Source organism: Quercus robur, chromosome 8, assembly GCF_932294415.1.
Source record: "Quercus robur chromosome 8, dhQueRobu3.1, whole genome shotgun sequence".
In the NCBI taxonomy this organism is placed as follows: domain Eukaryota; kingdom Viridiplantae; phylum Streptophyta; class Magnoliopsida; order Fagales; family Fagaceae; genus Quercus; species Quercus robur.
The window spans coordinates 11094645-11113406 of NC_065541.1; the positions used below are offsets into that span (position 1 = coordinate 11094645).

Genomic DNA, 18762 nt, shown 5'->3' on the forward strand with positions numbered 1-18762 from the left:
CAGTTTTCTATTTTTCTTGCATTTGCACCAACACTTTGCACTGTAAATACCCCTTGACCGTACCTTTTGCTATAAGTTTACTATCTGCATGTCAAGTCAACTGCTTGGTAATCGACACACTAAGATGACGCCAAGGACCCACTCATATTCACATGCAAACCCATCTAGCAGCCATAGCACTTGCCAACCGACAGAGCTTTAGCCAATGTACACCAAGTGGGTCAAGGGCTTGGCCCATGTCATTGTCACCTCCCAAATCTAGCCGAACAGCCTAGTACCACTCATATGCAGCCCAACCTTGATTTTGCCACATATCAAACTCGCCCCCCACTTGCACCGACATGCATGCATGACTACACACTCAGCAACCAAATTAATTGGTCATGGCTCATCACTGCACATGCTACTCAGTACACATAGTTTGGTATCATACTTAATTTCAAGGCTACTGCAGGGGCAGCTCTAGCAATTTTGTTTAGGGGGTCATTAAAAAACTTATATAAAAAAATTAATAAAAAGAGAACTTGAATATATCGAGTTATTGACAAAAAAAAAAAAAAATTTTAAGTTTTACAATTTCCTTTTATAAATTTTCAAATTTTGAATTGTTATATGATAATTCATTATGAGTATTTATTGTCATTGTGGGTAACTATGACCATTTTATTTTGTTAAGTTTGTCTAACATTTTTATTTTTATGCGGTTGTTATTATCTATTTGTCTTTGTTTTTATAAAAATATTTTAAACTAAATAAATAAACTCAACTCATTGGTTTTGTATTAATTATTGACGTACACAACTACACCTATTCATACATAAATAATACACTATGTGTCTACTTAACTAATAAAATACTTGAACAGTCACTAACTTTACAAAAAAAATTTCTTGATTTTTTTTGACTTTATAACAAAAAGTTATTATAACATGATAACAATACACACACATGCAACAAACCTTCTCTATTTCCTAATTACTAAATTATATAAAGTTATATTATATTTAAGGTCATGTTAACAGGTATCCTTAGGGCAATTGTTATATTTCCCATGAAAGTGGTGTCAAAATATTTCTTTTATATTTATACTGTACACACAAATTTCCACACACATTATTATTTACACAAATAACATTATAACAAAAAGTAATGCACACAATCAATATTAGATACATTCACACACATATAACATAAAGAATAATGCTATAAATACAAACTATTTTACAAAAATTTTTACAAAATGCTAATGTGGTGAGTGATTATTGGTAAATGAAAAAGTGGATATTAATAGTGGGCTTAAATGAAAATCAATAAGAGGTTGGTCACATCAACATTTTGTAAAAATGTTGTAAAATAGTTTATGGTTGTAACATTATTCTAATATAAATTCATGATAAAGAGTGACACTTACAATCTACAAACACTTATTCTTACTCTTATGGTCCGTTTGGATTGAGGGAAAGGAAGAGGGAGTAGAGTAGATTTAGCACAAAATTAGCTTATTTTTAGCCAACTCTACTCTACTTCCCCTCCATCCAAACAGGTCATTAGAATTGGAAATATTTGTAACAAGGGTGTATAAAATTTAAGTCGGGTGTGCAAAAATAACATTTTTAAGAAAAAATTTAAGTATTAAACTAACAATAAAAAATATTATATGTATAAAATATATATATATATATATATATATATATATATATATATATATATTGAAGTAGGGGGTTCATTTGAACCCTCTGAACAAAGTATAGCGCCGCCCCTGGGCTACTGTCATGCATGCTACCTACTAAGCACACTCATGGAAGCATGCACCAAAAGGGGGCAACACAATCTGTTGTTGCCACTTAACCCATGACATGCCTCCTCTATGACCATGATTTGTGTGATTAACATGAATGTAAGTTGTCACGTTATGGGTTAGAATTATGTGATTAAATGATTAAATTTAGCATTTATCAGTAGCTTGAACTTTTTGGAGAATTAGTAATTTAACATAATATTAGAGCAAGAAATCTTGAGTTTGGTCACTTATCTTTTTCACTTTATCTCACATTTAAAATCCCACATGTTGGGTTTCGCTTATTAAAAGATGGTTTAAGACTACATGTGAGAATAAGTGTCAGAATTATATGGTAAAATTATTAAATTTACTATTTTTCAATAGTTTAAATTTGAGAAAATCAGTAATTTAATAGCATGCAACCAAGCATCTTGAGGGTAAGGGTGTAACAAGTGACCATTAGATTGGTACGTAACCTCACTGTATCAAGAGGTTCTAGGTAAATTACAATGTAATTAATATACACCCTCAAACAAGTATATATCTTTCTCTATAAATTCAAACCTTCTTTCTCCTACAAACAGAAGTTATTACGTTATGAATCATTTCCCGTGAAGTTATATTTGATACATTATTTCACGGATAGTGACTCTTAAGTAGTCTCACCATTATCTGTCTTTCATAGTTAATAAATATAAAGAATCATATCATGTTCTTTATCTCCTCCTCTTAACATTAAAAAATTGAGTAACTTTTGGTTTTGCCACCTTAACCACTAATGATGATGAGAAGCCATTAGAACGAAAGCTCTCCCACAAACGTATGTGGTAAGCCCTCTTTTTCCCAAGGATTTTCTAATGTATATTCTCTTCAAAAAGTGACAAAAGTGATGTTGTGTAATGGTGATATATTCTAGCAAAATGATATTGTTTTGGACTCTTCAACTTGTGTTTAAGTTGTTCTCCAAATTATGTTAAAGCTCCAATAGCAGCCGTAGAAAATGAAATATTGTGGGCTGTGTCATCATCATAAATTTGTTGTCTTTATTAGGCCTTATGCTAGAGAATTTACACGATATGAGACGATGACCTCCTCTCTTTCTCGTTTGTGACAGCCTCCCACTCCCAAAAGAATAAATAGAAGAAAACAAATAGAAAAATTAATTAGGAATAAAGCTCTTTTTATTTTGTTTTTAGGAGTAAAAAAATGACTAGTACAAAACTAATGGAACAATTATTTATACATTTATTTTTAAGTTCTCTTTTCCACAAATTTAACAACTTCTTGTAAGTATCTCAAATTTTTAGTTGTAAGAGATGGACCATATATGATGATGTACAAAATCGTCAATAAGTTGATTGTCTGCACTCACGCCAATTAGGGTATATGAAGAACAAGAGAACAAAGAACCTACAGCGAGCACTAGTGAAATGCCGGCCAAAGACCCTCCAAAGGTTAAGTTAGTGATAGAAGAATCTCTAATTGTTCAAAAGTGTGAGAGTTAGGAAATTTCACGTACCTTAAGGAAGAGGAGACTTGGTGCTTATATATAATGGTGTAGAGCTAACCAAGATCCCTTAAACATAGGATCTTTCCTTATAAAGAAAATTTGGAGTTAAGGCCCTGAGATCTTAGAGCTTTATTTCTTATACTGGGGGAGGATACAAATGGACGGACCTAGTAGGGGGCTCGGGCCCCCCCTGTCCTTATGTGAAAAAATAAAGGCGAAACTACACTGTTGGTCCTTCAAGTTTACCCTGTGTGCGCAATTGGTCCCTCAAGTTTCAAATGAGCGCAATTGGTCCCTTAAGTTTTCAAAATGAGCAATATAAGTCCTTGCATTAACTTCCATTAGTAATATTGCTTACATGGCTAATGGAATAATGATCTATCATTTTTTTAATGACATGGCATTTCTTTTTATTAAAAAATTAAAAAAATAAATTTACACGTAAAAGAAATCTGACCCGTTCCAATCAATTCTATAATTACACTATCTTCGTCTAAATACAATTAGAACAAAAGAAGGTATTACTAAAGTTTATATGCAAAAATGGCCCCAATACAGCAATACCACTGGTAGAAATTACCAAAACAACTGAATCTAAACAGCTTAGCTAATTAGATGTCTAAACAATACTAGAAATTAACATATTCCAATACCATTCAAAAGAATCTATCAAACTTAACAATCGTTATCCCTGAGACCCTGACTTCTCAACTTCTCAAAGACACTAAGAGCTTCCATTGATCTTTGCCACGGACAAATATAGCCTCTGACGTAACACATTCTTTCTCTCTGCAACTTTTATTCTCTTCATTTTCTTTGTGTCCCAGCGTCCATATCTAAACCCCTGCTTTCTCTCTTACGCATACATATGCCTTTTAACACTCCAACAATCTTCAAAAAGCCTCTGAAAAGCATAACAGCATAAGAACCATATTCCTATCGTTCGGTTGTTGCGAACACTGTAGTCGTTCTCATCATCATCTTCTTCTTCTTCTTCTTCTTCTTATGGGTCAATTTTTTTTTACTTGTAAATACATTTTTGTAATTTTTTAATAAAAAAGTACCACATCATTAAAAAAAAGACATGTCATTATTTCGTTAGTTTCGCCAAAAATAAAATAGTAGGTGTAAAGGCACGTTTTGCTCCATAGCCCAAATGGTTTAGACAATGGCCCAATGAGCCCAAAACAATGAATTTGTTAGAGAGTGGGCCTATTACTGAATGTTCATTGAGTAAGGATGTAGATCACAATAGGCTAGTTAATATTAGGATGAACAAGACAAACAGTTTGAAAAAGAAAAGTGCTCCTCGATCAAGTACGAGGAAGTTATGTTTTTATATATTTCTCTCAGACTTTTACAAATATTCCAATTCTTGGTTACACAATGATTTTTCTTCTGGTTTTACTCATGCCCCCCCCCCCCCCAATTTGTAATGGAGTCCTTCCCTTTTATATTCCCTTTCCCTCTTTCATCTCAGCTCTCCACGTGTAGATCAGATTGCTAATCTTGATACTTGTCCCACTAGCAACTTCCTGAAGTCTTTGTGGGTAGCTATATGGCTGAAAGTCACTGTTCAAGTATCACTTCCACATTAATGCGGCCAAGGGGTCATATACAGAGAATTCAATGCAATGGTAGCAGCTTTCTTCCCATATATTTCTCAATTCTCTGTTGACTCATCTCTTTCTAAAGCTTATCCTCCCCAGCACGGTTGCCTATTGCACAGCACTTGATGGGTGGTCGAACTTTAGGCTTTCGCTTTGTTGGCCGAGGAGGGATTACTCCTCGGACATCGTCTCCTGTTCATTATGCCCAAACCTCTTCCTCAGCCCAATAATCTATCTGCCTTCACTGGTACTTATATGTCCTCGGGCTATTTGACGTCTTCGAGTGTGGCCCACGACCCAATATCCTTATCTGGGCCCTTCATCCCTACAATAACCCTTTGAAATTCTACTCTTTCTTTCCTCAAGGAAAAGTGGGATTTCGATTTTAGGTAACCATACCTCCCACGCTAATGTTATTTTCTCCCGTGTAGGTGTCTTTTCAACTGTAAAGGAGCACGCTTCTAATGTTTCAACATCTGGGACGCCTCAGCATTTACTCCATGCAGCGCCCTGTCCCCCATATTCTACGGTGTAATGAAGATCTTACGGTGGAGATTTTTTATGGGGATTTGAGCCAGAACTCTCCCGCTTACTTTTCCCACTCCTATATAAATTGCTCGAAGAATCAGGATGTCCCAATTTTTGAATCTTCAACTCTCAAGAATCACTCTGAGGTGCTTTTTCATACTTTCATAAGTAACCTTTAGCCTACCTTCTTATTTCTAGGACCTTTTCTCCCTCGGCCCTCTAATTCACACCTTATTCTTCTAATACCCTCCCCTCACGTCTCAAATGGGTAAGTTTGCTAACCTGGTAGACACTCTAGAGGGCATAGAGAACTTTAAGGCACGTTATAACATACCAGCTGGGGTTTCAATTCGGCATTGCTGATGACTTACATAATTTGGTATAATTTATCACTTCTCAACTTTAAACTTTAGTCTAATTTTATTTATTTTTATTGATTTTAGACTTCATTATTGTTAGTTAAATTTTATTGCAGATTTGAAGAAAATGAAGATTTATTTAAATAAAAGAGACATGAAGCAGCTAGAAAAAGTATTGGGTCTTGGATGAATAGAACTAAAGGAAGATTTTTTTTGGGCCTTAGAAGTTGGCATGAAAAGCTGAACACGTTTTGGGCTGAAAAGCTGAAAACATTTTGGGCTGAAAAGCTAAACACGTTGGCGCTGAATAGGGTAACACGTTTTTGCTGAAAAAGAAAAGAGAGGCTCTGAATTAAAGGAGGAAAAAATGCTGAAACAAAAGAAAAAGAAAAGGGAGGCGCTGAAGGGCTGAAACAGAAAAGAGAGAGGGCTGAAACTGAAAGATAGAGGTGCTGAAACTGAAAGACAGAGGCTGAACTGGGAGGACTAAGACGAGATATATTATCAGCATTTATTTTCCTTCGAATCTCCTCAGAAAAATGATGGTGAATTCGTTTATGTTGAATTTAATTTTTAGCATGAACTAAATTTTCTTTATTCTAGGAAAACGATGTAATCTAATTCCGAACTATGCTTGCTTTTCTATGGTAATTTGAATTAATTCTCTTCATGTTTGTCTAATTTATTCTGAGCTTATTGCTTCTAATTAACTGGCCATTAATTAGATGATTTTGATCTTGTGATTTGCTGTCGAAAGAGGGAATTATAGGATAGATCTTGAATATTTCAACATATGTAAATATAGAGCTCGAAAGACTTGTATGAACCTATATAGTATTAAAATCATTGGTCTTAATGCTTTCTTGCCTTATCAAATTGCATACTCTTGTGTAAAATGATGAACAAGAATGTTTCCAATTGATTGTCGAAAGAGGCTTTTGGAAGAGTTTGGAGATTGCTAACAAACAGAGAGAATTAAATTCAATTAGCTAGACGAGTAAAGCATAGTGAGGGATTAGGTGAAATCGATTTCCTAGAAGTTTCTTTCTCATTAAGTTGATTTTCAAGCAACATCTTTCTTTTCCTCTGCATATCTTTTATTTAAATTGATTTTATTTTGAATTCCAATTACAAAAACCTTAGTGACTTCTCTAGATAAAATCAAGATTAGCATAATTTTGGTATTTGTCAAAAGTAAGTTACCAATTCCTGAGGACGATACTCTTCTCATCACTTTACTATAAAACTACGATACTGTGCACTTGCAGTTTTGCACCGATCAATTGCCTTCAAGGGGAATAGCATGCTATGAGATCAGAAGATGAGGTAGTAATTCCCATGATTGCCTTCATAAAGGAAGGGATGAAGATCCCTATAGGTAGAGTAACTAGGGATTTTTTGATTGCCCACAGACTTTGTCTAACGCAGCGTGCCCCAAACATGTTTAGTATACTAGGTAGCATAGACACTCTTAACAAGAAGATGGATGTGAACTGCACCCATCATCATGTTAACTAGGTGTATAATTGTCAGCACCTTAAAAGTCAGGGATACTACCTTAAAACTAAGGTCCCTGAAATCAGGCTCATATCATGTCTCCTAGAAACTAACAAGGGTATGGACCAAGACTTTCTAATTTTTTTAGGGGAATGGCATGATGGACTTCATTGTCCAACACAAGAGGGGAAACCAGGTGGGGTACTTAGGTTTAGGCTCACTATTCTAATGCTACACATTTTACACTAACAATTTCTTATTCCTCTTTCTGTAGTTTATAAGCTTATTTTTCTTTATTTAATGATTTCTCACTCTAACGACACTTTCGTTTTTGGGATTTTTGCAGATAAGCACTTTACAGTCCCAATCTCAACTTCGTCAATGAGCCCGACTTGACGAGGATACTGCAATTCAAGATATTTGTTCATTTCGACGGACAACTGCGAGCTACACACATCATACTTGGATACAAGCCCATCTCCACAAGCTTTCAAGCCCCCAAGTACATGATAAAAACGAAAGATCCTTGGCTGCACCAAATAAACATCGCCGTTCTAGGATTCCTTACAGGCCCTCCACCTAAAGGTACTCATCAGGTTAAGCTACCTTCTCAGCGCAGTGCTGAGGAAGAGGCGACCTCCTCACACTTGGCTCTCGAAGAAGAAGCAGTCAAGGTAGTTGAAGTTTTGAATTCCAAGGAGGACTTCGAAGCCTTTAACCAGCCACAATCCTCAGAATCTCTAGGTGCCGCTTTTAGCCACCTTCCCTTGCTCAAGTCAGTAGCGCTTAAGAAATTTCCGATGTTCCTGATGCCATGGTGCTCCAAAGGAAACTAAAAACCAGTTTGCTTGAGCTTCTCGAATCTCATGCAAGAGGGTCTGTCCCCGAGGTGGCTGTCCAGACCTAACCTTAGACTCCCCTCCCCATCCATGCTTCTTCGTCTGAACCTGCAGACAAGAAAAGGAAGCGAGACAAGAAGGGTAAAGATGTAGCTAGGGAGGGTGAAGTAATCCCTTCCAAAGAGCTCGAGCCCTAAAAATGGGCAAAAATAGCTAAAGGGGAACAAAAGAAGTCCTCGGGCGAGGGGGCAATCATTGAGAGGGTGCCTAATTGTCGCCCTAGGGTCCAAATATGGAACTTCCCCACTAGAGTTAGATGGAGCTCCCCTCCCTTTAGATTCCTCCATCAAAGATTTCCAAAAGGGGAAGGTGGGCTACGTGGTCGATGCGTTGGAGCAGCCCCTTCTCTTGCCTCAAGACATGGCTGACTTGAGGACGCTAAAGAAGCACAAGGTGTTTCTAACCCTGAAAAGGGATTTGGCCATGATAAGTTTCTTAATTTATTACTTTTACTAAGTATTCATGCTATTCTTGCTCTTAGAGAATTCATTTTAACATTTTTTTTTTTTGAAGGCGATCCAAACAACAAACATTGCTGAGAAATGGGTAGACGACACCCACAAATAATGGAAAAACGAGGAGGGATGATGCATAGCTGCCGTTGAAGCACTCATTGTGGCTGAGCAAAGGATCAAAGACCGCAACATAAAACTTATTGAGGCAAATAGAGATAAAAAAAAAGTGCAGAGTCAGCGCTGGCTAGGGTTGAGAGGCAGGCAGAGGACTAGCGACAACAATTGTGCAAGGTCGAGGATCAGTTGACCATTGCCAAGGAGAAGATAGGGGCTCTGAAGAAGAAATTGGAGAAGGCTGTAGCCCAGGCCAAGCAGGAGGGCTATGATACTAAAGTGAGGGAGACAGAAGAAAACCTCAGGGCCCAGGTCACTGGTGTCTACAGAGGCTACTGCCTTCAGGTGTGGAATGAAGCATTGAACCAGGCTGGGGTGGATGCTTTTTCAACACTAAGAAGGGTAGACAATGTCTTCTACCCTTTAGCCCTTCGCGTAGCAGGCCCCTCTAGCTCCTGAACTGAAGTTGCCCCCAAGGCGCCCATGTCCGGTCAAGCTGCCCCTACCAGTGCTCTTCCAACCCCTACTACTCCTTCCAAAAAGGCTGACCGAGCAAGCGTTATAGACAAGGATAAGGAGCTAGCTAAAGAGAAAGCTCCAGAGCCAGCCAAGATCCCACCAGCACCCAAGGACTCCTCCAAGGAAAAGGGGGTAACCCAGAGCCAGGTACTCGTGCTTGCCACACTCCCCTTCACTACCAAGGAGGATCCTAAAAGCAAGGGTGCAGCTCAAGCCACAATGCCTGAACCTTCTGCCTAGCTCGTAGCAAAGGCCAACCCTCCTCCTCCAAAAGACCACCTAAGATTTTAATTTTTTTTTTTTTAGCATGTACTCATTTTGCCTTTTTAGGGCTTTATTTAATGAAATGTGCTAAGTTCCTTTACATTATTAGTTTTCTATGTTAAACAGAATGTTATTTTATTTTTTAACATAGTTTGATTGCTTTAAGCTCAAATTACAACCTATTCCAATTAAAGCATAGCATTGCCCTTAACCTTAACAGACATCTGTGCAAATGGTGATTCAACAACTCAATTCCCATACAATTAGCAATCTAACAAGTTAACTTCCAAACAATTGATAATCTACAATTTAACTCAGAAGTAGAATTTGTGTACCTGAGATGTTCAACTCAAAAGGTTACATGTGATTAAGGCTCCATTCAGAACTTCAAATAAGTGTGAAGTATTAATTTACCTAAGGTATGTAGTTCGAGGAACCAAACATGACCAAGGTTTCACTTACCGCTTAAAGGAATAGGAGGTGTTAAGTTACCCGAAGTATGAGGTCCAAGGAACTCAGGCATAACCAAGGTTCTGTTTAACACTTAGATAAATAATTGAAAGTATTAATTTACCCAAGATATATGGTTTGAGGAACCAGGCATGACCAAGGTTCTATTTAACACTTAAATGAATAGGAAGTATTAATTTACCTAAGGTATGTGGTCCGAGGAACCAGGCATGACTAAGGTTCTATTTAATACTTAAGTAAATGTAGGGGTGGCAATTCGTGTTCGCGATTCGGGTTCGTGTCGTGTCGAGCCATATGTACTCTACCATATAGGTTTACCTGAACCTGACCTATTTAGTAAACATGCCAAGAATCTTTAACCCTAACCCGACCCGTTTATTAAACAGGTTGACCCAACACGACACGTTTAACCCGTTTAATTAATAAGTCATGTAAAAGTCAATAGAAATAACTCATTTAATAACTTATTTCATTAATAGGTCATACATTACCTAAATAATCGATTATCAATTTCCATGTATCTAAAATTAAAATACAATTACAACCATAAATATAGTAATAAACATATAATTACAACAAAAAATTAAGCAATAATAACAAAATTTAATACATTTATTATCTAAACAGGTCAGACGGATTCACATGTTGAACAAGAACACGACCCGTTTATTAAACGGATCAGCTATTTCGACCAGAATATGACCCGAACCCATTTAGCCTCAACCCATGACCTATTTATAAATGGGTTAGTCATGTCAATTTGCGGATCATTTCAGATTTTGCCACCCCCAAGTAAATGTGGAAGTATTAATTTACCCAAGGTATGTAGTCCAAGAAACCAAACATGACCGAGATTCTGTTTAATACTTAAATAAATATGGAAGCATTAATTTACCCAAAGTTTGTGGTCCAAGGAACTAGACATGATCGAGGTTCTGTTTAACACTTAAGTGAACATGAAGTATTAATTTATCCAAGGTATGTGGTTTGAGGAACCAGGCATGACCAAGGTTCTGTTTAACACTTAAGTAAATATGGAAGTATTAACCCAAGGTATGTGGTCCTAGGAACTAGGCATAATCAAGGTTCTGTTTAACACTTAAGTGAATAGGAAATATTAATTTACCCAAGGTATGTGGTCCGAGGAACAAGGAATGACCAAGGTTCTATTTAACACTCAAGTAAATATGGAAGCATTAATTTACCCAATATATGTGGTCAAGGAACCAAGCATGACCAAGGTTCTGTTTAACACTTAAAGGAATAGGATGCACATCATATAATAGTAGAAACAAAAAATGACAGGACTGTCTTTCATTAATAATAATACCTTCATAGATTATTTACATTCCACAGATGTGGTATAACATTTTTATCTAAGTTTTCCAAAAAAAATAAGCACCTATGCCAGCCACTGAGGTGATGCGGTATGGCCCATCCCAGTTGGGCCCAAGCTTTCCCCATGATGGGTTCTTTGTAGTACCACTACCTTTCTCAATACTAAGTCACCTGGTGCTAATGGCCTCACCCTCACACCTGTATCATAGCCTTGCTTAAGCTTCTGCTGATAATATGCCAATTGAACCATGGTAGCCTCTCTTCGTTCATCAACCAAATCTAGACTTCTCTCCAATAACTTATCATTGTTGTCTGGGGTGAACAAGTTTGTCCTCAATGTTAGAAACCCAGCTTCTAAAGGGATCATGGTCTGGACCCATAAGTCATTGAAAAGGGTGTTTCCAAAGTTAACCAACGAGGAGTAGTCTGATATATCCAAAGAACATGTGGTAGCTCTTCCACCCATCTACCTTTTGCTTTGTCTAACCTTTTCTTAAGCTCATTCACTATAACTTTGTTGACTGCTTCAGCCTATCCATTTCCTTATGGATAAGCTAGAGTTGAATATTTGTTCCTAATGCCCAATTCACAGTAGTATCTCCTAAAAGTTTTACTGTCAAACTAGAGCCCATTTTCTGAGATGAAGGTGTGGGAATCCCAAATTGAGTAACAATGTTTTTTGAAACAAACTTTTTTGCATCTATATCCCTAATATTGGATAATGACTCAACCTCCACCCACTTCATGAAGTAATCAGTTCCGATTAGAAGCCATCTTTGGTTTCCCACAGCCTTAGGAAATGGTCTTACAATATCCAAGCCCCACTGAGCAAATGGTCATGGACTAGACACATGATTGAGTACACCCCCAAGCTGATGAATGTTGAAGTAAATTTCTGGCATTGATCACACTTTTTTACATACTTTTGTGCCTCTTTCTGCATACTCGGCTACCAATACCCTTGAGTAAGGGCTCTATGTGATAATGACTTGCCCCCTATATGACTTCCACATATCCTCTCATGCAACTCTTCTAAAAGTGGCTCCACAGCCTCAGGATGAACACAAAGCAAGTATGGTCTAGAGAAGGAACATTTGTACAACTTTTGCTGCTCGAACAACCAAAAACAAGGAGCTTTCCTTCATATCTTTTCTGTCTCTCCCTTCTCATTAGGCAAAACACCTTCCTTGAGAAATAGAACCAAAGGATCCATCCGACTAGGTCCGACCATGATCTAGAGAACTTGGACTTTCTCCTTCTTCTCCTTGGTGGGCTTATGCAAATCCTCAACAAGTATAACCCGAGGTAGGTCTTGTCCAGAAGAGGTTGCCAGAGTTGCCAAGGAATCAACATTTGTATTCCTGCTTCTTGGGACTTGTTGTATGGTGAAAAACTCAAAACCTGACTACAAATGCCGAGCTTGATTCAAATATCCTTACATTCTCAAATCCTTAGCTTCCAACTCTCCCTTTACTTGTCCTACAATCAACCTTGAGTCTAAGAACACTTCAACAACCTTTTCTCCCATCTTCTGGACCATAGCAATCCCTATTAGTAAAGCCTCATACTCGGCTACATTATTCGTGGCTGAGAAGCCTAACCTTAAAGATTTCTCAATGGTGATCCTGTCCGGGGACACTATAACCAGCCCCACTTCAGATCCCCTTTGACTTACCACACCATTAACATATAACTTCCAAGGTGAGGGCCCTTGTAGAGAAATTGCCTAAACTTGCTTTCCTCCTGAGCTATGTTCCTCGTCCTCTACCTCTATTAGAGACTCAGTAAACTCTGCCACCAAATCTGCAAGAACTTGCCTTTTAATAAAGGTCCGAGGCATGTACTTTATATCAAACTAGCTTTTAAACCCATGCAAATGCATGGGAATTACATAAGTACATGTATTTTCGGGTTCTTGGAAAAAAAAATACATCTATTTTCAACAAAATAGAAATAAAAATAATGAAAATTTTGTAAGAGTCCACAAATAAATTTTGTACATAAAAATAATTAGAATCCGAGAAAGCAAATATATTCAAATAATTTTAGGTAAATATTTGGAGAAACATTTTGTTTCAAAAGTCGTACTTAAATAAATTTAATTAAATAAGTATGTAGCTAATGCAATTGAATTTATAAATTTTAAAAAATAACACTTGGTATGAATTTCAAATTTAAAATGTATAGAACACTCAGTATGCTATCCATAAAAATATGTGTTGTCTTACAAATAGATTTTCTTTTAAGCCTATTCTAAACAACTAAAACTGTAACATCCACTATGATGGAGAGAAAAATATTTCTAGCAATTGAAAAAAAAAATTCCAGTTAAAGAGAATGGTGTGATCATCCTTCCTTGGAAGCAAATTGGTGGAGAAGCAAGATTCTTATCCATTTCACATCCTTCATCTTAATACTTCTTCAGCTAAAGAAATTGAACCCATGAACCTAAGTTTAACAGGAAAAAAAAAATTCAAAGAGATTTAGACATCAAATTTAGCACTAACTTTGATAAGACAATTTTAATTATAAAAATACAAACCAACCTCAAGAATGTCTCATCATCTCCCAATCTAAATAAAACTTGCTTAATTTAATGTGCATGATAGTGGATGACAAAATCTTTGGTTTATGCAATGGTGAAAGGCTAATGATTCCATAATGACATAAGACTTAATATGTCATATTAAACTTTACCTTGAAACTACCCAACTACTCATCTAAGCCCTTTTTTTCACTAACAAAATAAACATTTCCAAGATGCATGATACTAAGAAAAAGAATGCAGTCCTTTCCTTACCTTGCATAGACTATAGAAGTACCTTTAAAATTCAAATGTAAATATAATGTAAAGTGAAAAGTTCATCCTAGCAGTTTGATGTCATATTTGCATATTACCTGACTTGACAAAGAATTTTGGGATCAATCCTATTAGAGCCAACACTTCTTATATTGGTTAATAGACTTTGAAGGTCACCAATAGCACCTACACTCACCCAGTCTTGAATTTGTTTGTTTTCAAAAAATTTCTCAAGCTATTTGCTAGTTGAGAGCACAAAAACACTTAGAATTCCCATATGCTTCAAGAGTTACAAAATAAATAATAGATACAAAGGGAAAATTAAGTTTTCTTGACCTTTCCATTTAATTTAGTAGCTCTTCTCAAATAGTAGCCAAAGGTCTTATAAGTCAAGGATGACTGATTTGCATTAACATGTGGGGGAAATATATCATTGTAAATACGAAATTCCTGAGAAGAGTCAACTGAGGTGCTAGAAGCTACATTAATGATTGGTTTGCCAAAAAAAAAAGTACAATGATCATCATATATAATTCTGAGTGTAACTTTGCTTTAATAATAGGGAAAAAAAAATCCAAAGCCAAAGTAATTCTTCAAGCACTTTGATGGTTTGAGGGGGACAAACTTAAATGCCATGAACATAATGTATATTGCTTTTGGATTAGATTAAATGCCATGAACAGCACAATTGAGAAACAACAACAACAATAGAGATACTGTATAATGTGCCCCATCAAGACTAATAGGAAAATCATACATTCTTATCCACTTCAATTGGTTTCTCTAACAACACAATTATTCAATAGACTATGGATATTATATATAAGTAACAACAACATCAAAATAGGAACTTGGTGCTTCTTTCCACTTTTTTACCAGTATGTGTGTGTACACAATGTTATTCACCTTTCAAGCATATGTGAAAATATCAACCATTTGAATGATAAAAAGTAAACCATTGCATTTCCTAACAGAGTTATTAGTTCTATTAATTCTTTTCATTTTTATTTCAAGTTCTTTGATTTTAATATTGTCGACAGACCTACCTTCAATCAATTCTTTTCACTACAAAATGCTTATAGTTTTATTACTATTATTACGCAAACATCAATGCTCGAATGAAAAGCTTAATTTTTTTTCAATTAAAAAAAAGTAATTGAAAACTATAGGCACTGACCTAATCTTATCAGCTTCTTCCTGTAGTTTCGTCAACAATAATGCTTAATAAACTCAATCCAGTTCCTTTTAATTTTGTTTTAGAATAACCCAAACATAATCTTTTCTATCCCACGTTCTTTGCAAGATTTCATCGAACACCTAGTACTCATTTTAATAACCCATCTAGAACCCAATCGCTAATACAGCTCCCCAACCCAAAAAAAAAAAAAAAAACAAAATCTAATTAAAACAAAATTAGTCAACATTTATCAGGTTCATCCACTTCTTCTGGATATCCCTATTGTTTAATTTTTCTTCCTTCTTCTTTTTTATAATTTTTTTTTTTAATAATGGAAGTTATAATGGAGGTTCACTCAATATTCTTAAATTTGTTTTCAATATGCAACATTAAGAAGTAGGAAAGCAACAACAAAGCAGCATTGATCACATGAATAAGGACCTGAATAGGCTTGCTCTTGTGACTGCATTATTAAGTCATGTTATAAATGAAAAGAAGTAACTACATAAACTAAGAAATCAACACAGAACATGTAAGGAAACCAAATGATTTAATTGATTAAATAGCTATAAGTTATAGCAAAGAGTGTTTTGAAATTACAACCAACCAAAAAAAAAAAAAAAAAACTAAATAATGATTTTACTATAAATTGATATATATACAAAATATAGAAATGAAGGATAACAATGCAACAACACTCATCAGGGTTCCAAAGGTAAGTAATGATTAATCACACCAAGTGCAACAACAGAAATAGAAAGCTACATGATAATTTCTGGAAGTATTTCCACAAAACTGTCAAAAATCTGAACCACGGGACCCTCAGAACCTCTCTAAGGAGCATAAATGATTCAAGGCAAGATTTCTACTTATAATCACCTGTCTGACATGATGTACAGTAGCTTTCTGCTGATTGGTTTCCCTTAGTCTTTCAATAGACTGAAACTTCCCTTCCAAACATCCTTCATGCATAACCATCAGTTTATAGGCTACTTGCATAGTCAGAGAAAGTGCACAGACAACATAAAACATTATTTGGATCTCACAGAGTATGAAGCTGCTTTAATTTTATTTTTGATAGATCAATATAAGTTTATAGTTCCTTATAGATAAATGCCATTAATTAGAGGTGTGCAACTAAAACAACCAAAATAATTTAAACTAATAGGACTCCAACAAACCTTCGATTTTACCTAAAGCCCTTTTCACAGATCCACCTCAACTTCACAGGACATACCAACAAAGAGGACAATAGTCTGCAACAAACCTTTCATATAGTTATATTAAAGTCTGTTGAAGTTAAAAGGGAAAAAATATGAAGCTATTTTATCAAATAGTTTGCATGCATATAACAAAAGGCAAAATTTGAGAGAGGGAGAATGGGGTGGTTTTCTAGAGATTCTATACTCATCTAATATTCATGTAGACAAAAAGAAAACTATTTAAAGAATAAGGAGAAAAGAACATAAAAGGGAAAAAATACCTTGAGATATAATAAGATTGGGTGAGTCTTGAAAAAACCATTAATCTGATTCATTGTGCAATGCACGAAACAAATCAATTAAGCTGAAAATAATATAAAAGGGGGGAATTTGTAAAGCTTGCTGTTAATTTTCTGTTACTCATTGTAAATTTATTTAAATTAAAAAAATATAAAAATATAAAATAAAATAAAAAACCTTAAAAGAATGGCATGAATGTATGTTATTCTGCAAAAAATCCTAATTCAAAGCCTAAGATTAACCTAGATACCTATATCAAAACTAAGCCAACCAAAACCTATATAACGCACAATTATTTATTTATCTAAATTACTGGTAGTGGTTTTAGGGATATGACAGTGATGGAATGGTGTAATGATAACGGGTGGCAGCTTTCGTAGGGGTGACCCTCAGATTTCTCTATGAACCTTAGGGACTCTATCTCTCTCTTAATTTTCTCTCAGATTTAAACAATGTAAGTAGAACTATCTCCAGCAGAGTTGTTTTTAGAACCCATAAGATGATTAACCAAACAACATTGTGAAGAACAAATAAAAAATAAAAAATCAAGGGCATATCTGAAACCTTAAACATGATTTATTTTAAAGAATTTCACATTCAAAAAATTACAAACCCAAACCTAAGCCTAAATCAAAATCAATTCAATCGAAATCCCCAAGCCTAAATCATATTTAAACGATAAAATTCTAAAACAAATAAAAAACCCTTACCGGTAAAGGTTTTGAAGTGGTGACAGAATGGTAGAAAAAATAGTGAACCAGTTTGCTTAATCAGCCATATGATAAAGCCGCATTATTTCTTTTGCTTGTTTGTGTTGAAAGAATGGGTTTAAGGTTTGGTTGAGGGGAAAAACCTTTATTGAAACCATAAATAACCGAAATGCCTGAATCAAAACAAAGCAAATACCAAAACTGCCAAACATAAATCATTGTTATCACAAGATTTTGGTTTTCTCTTTTAAAAATTTATAATAAAAAAAACAAATAAAGCAAAAAATGAAAACTCACCCTGTAACGGTGTACCGCCAGTTGAGGGATGCAAATTTTTTGGTGGTTAGAGTCCGACAGTGGTGCTGGCCTATGATGTCTCTCCATCTCCCCTGCGCCTATGTTTTTTTGTAGTCCATGCCAAACTGTAGAAAAAACAATGACAGAACCGACTGTTTTGTTTTTATAAGAAGTGAACCAAAGATGATAATTTGAGACGAAAGCATCAAAGAAAGAGAATAAAGCCGTCTATTTTTCAAAAGGGGTCAAAGAAGAATCCTAGATGTCTCAACAGGGGAAAGTCAACGGTGAGAAGTTTTAGAAAACAAAAAACAGTAGAGTTTTTACGTGTTTATAAATTTGACCAAATCTGACCCAAAATACCAATCTAAATCATAATTAACACCCAATTGATTCTCCAAATAAAAACCAAAAACCTTAAATTTTTAAATTTAAAACAGAACTTTACCGGTTGTGATTCTGATAGTCAGGTAGTGAGTGGAGGCTTATGGTGATGACAGAAGATCTGGGTGGCACCCTTACGGTGATGGTAGAAGATCTGGGTAGCACCCTTCTCTCTATCTTTGTCTCCCTTTTCTTTCGATCTCTCTTTCTCCTTTCTTTGTGTAGCAAATTTTTTTTTAAGTGATTAGTTTCCTTTTATACCAAGAGGCTCCCAAACAGTGTTTTAACGTAGTGAAACATTATAATTTATCGCTTTTAAACGGTGCTGTAACATGACCAAACAATGTAATTTATCGCTTTTTAACATAAATGTGGCAACATTTTAAGTGGCCTTTTTTTCCTAATGTGGTAGCACCTCCTTAAAGGCTTTTGCTTTTATATATAGTATTAGATGCCCCTAAGATCGTCCCCCACTTGGCAATTCTCCCCATATAATTAGCTTTTCGTAGCAACGACTACAGAGGGAGTTGAGTTAAAACCACAACTGT

The 18762-nt window shown here is 35.6% G+C and overlaps 1 long non-coding RNA gene across 1 annotated transcript; it reads right to left on the minus strand.

Moving 5' to 3' along the window:
• Positions 1–13500: 13500 nt before the first annotated feature.
• On the minus strand, positions 13501–14300 carry LOC126693907 (uncharacterized). Its single transcript, XR_007645568.1, has 2 exons — positions 14243–14300; positions 13501–13792 (listed from the first exon to the last, which is right to left on the minus strand). It is a non-coding gene; the product is annotated as an uncharacterized LOC126693907 (long non-coding RNA).
• Between the last annotated feature and the right edge of the window lie 4462 nt (positions 14301–18762).